General features: G+C 46.1%; 1 protein-coding gene across 1 annotated transcript in view; it reads right to left on the bottom strand.

The window, feature by feature from the left end:
• Positions 1 to 1,315, bottom strand: part of PHACTR4 (phosphatase and actin regulator 4) — a 149,235-nt gene that overhangs the window by 26,910 nt on the left and 121,010 nt on the right. The window lies entirely within an intron of this gene.

Here is a 1,315-nt window from a genome sequence, read left to right as displayed (position 1 = left end):
AATTCACTCACCTCGGCCTCCCAAAGCGTGGGATTACAGGCTGAGCCACTGAGCCCGGCTAAGCCTGTTTTTCAAGGTTCTAGTCACTCCACCCAACTTGGTGATATCAGATACTTAATGAGCATACTTTTTAAATCATCCATTCAGTCATTAACAAGAACTTTAGGCAGTACTGAGCATAATTTTTCCTGAAAAATTACATTTTCATTAGCTTGGAGACACTAGTCTTCCCCTACCTTTCTTGAAAATTCCTTTAAGTTATGTAAAGAAAACACACCTAGCCGGGCTCCGGTGGCTCAGCCTGTAATCCCGCGCCTTTGGGAGGCTGAGGTGAGTGGATTGCCTGAGCCTGCGGGTTCTAGACCCGCCTGGGCAGCGAGACCTCATCTCTACAATAAATCAAAAAATCAGCCGGGTGTGGTAGCGCATGCCTGTAATTCCGGCTACTTGGAAGGCTGAGGCAGAAGGATCACCGGAGCCCAGCAGGTCGAGGCTGTGGTGGCTGAGAGCAGCCACTGCACTCCAGTCTGGGCGACAGAGTGAGACTCCAACTCAAAAAAAAAAAAAAAAGAAAAGAAAACACACCTAAACAGAACTTCAGATAAATGTAAAATCATTATTAAATTCATAAAAATTTACTGATTACCTTCCCTGCTTTCTCTATCACCACTTATTTTAATATAAGAGTAGCATTCTTAAGTATCCCATTACATAGCCGGGCATGGTGGCACATGCCTGTAGTTCCAGCTACATGGAAGGCTGAGGCAGAAGCCTGAGCCCAGACAGGTCAAGGTTGAGGTGGCTCAGAGAGTGCTGCTGCCCTCCAGCCTGGGTGACAGAATGAGACTCCAACTCAAAAAAAAAAAAGTATCCCATTACAAAATGTGGTTTTATCATAAGAAGTTAAGTAATTTATCTTGCAGCTTTCCATGAAGATCCTATGCCAGACACTGAATCAATCACAAGTTACACTGGCATCTACAAAATCATCAGAAAGACTGAAAGTATAGACACATTTATACTTATGGAAGGCACTGGTAGATTATTTTTTTTTTTGAGTTGGAATCTCACTCTGTCACTTAGACTGGAGTGCAGTGGCCGCTCCCGGCCACCACAGCCTCGACCTGCTGGGCTCTGGTGATCCCTCTACCTCAGTCTTCCAAGTAGCTGGAACTACAGGAGTGCGCTACCACGCCTGGCTAATTTTTTGATGTATTGTAGAGATGAGGTCTCGTCAAGTTGCCCAGGTGGGTCTCGAACCCGCGGGCTCAGGCAATTCGCTCACCTCAGCCTCCCAAAGTGCTGGGATTACAGG

This window comes from Carlito syrichta, unplaced genomic scaffold (assembly GCF_000164805.1).
Source record: "Carlito syrichta isolate Samal-C Ts95f unplaced genomic scaffold, Tarsius_syrichta-2.0.1 Scaffold309286, whole genome shotgun sequence".
Lineage (NCBI taxonomy): Eukaryota > Metazoa > Chordata > Mammalia > Primates > Tarsiidae > Carlito > Carlito syrichta.
This window is presented reverse-complemented; position numbering and strand designations above follow the sequence as displayed.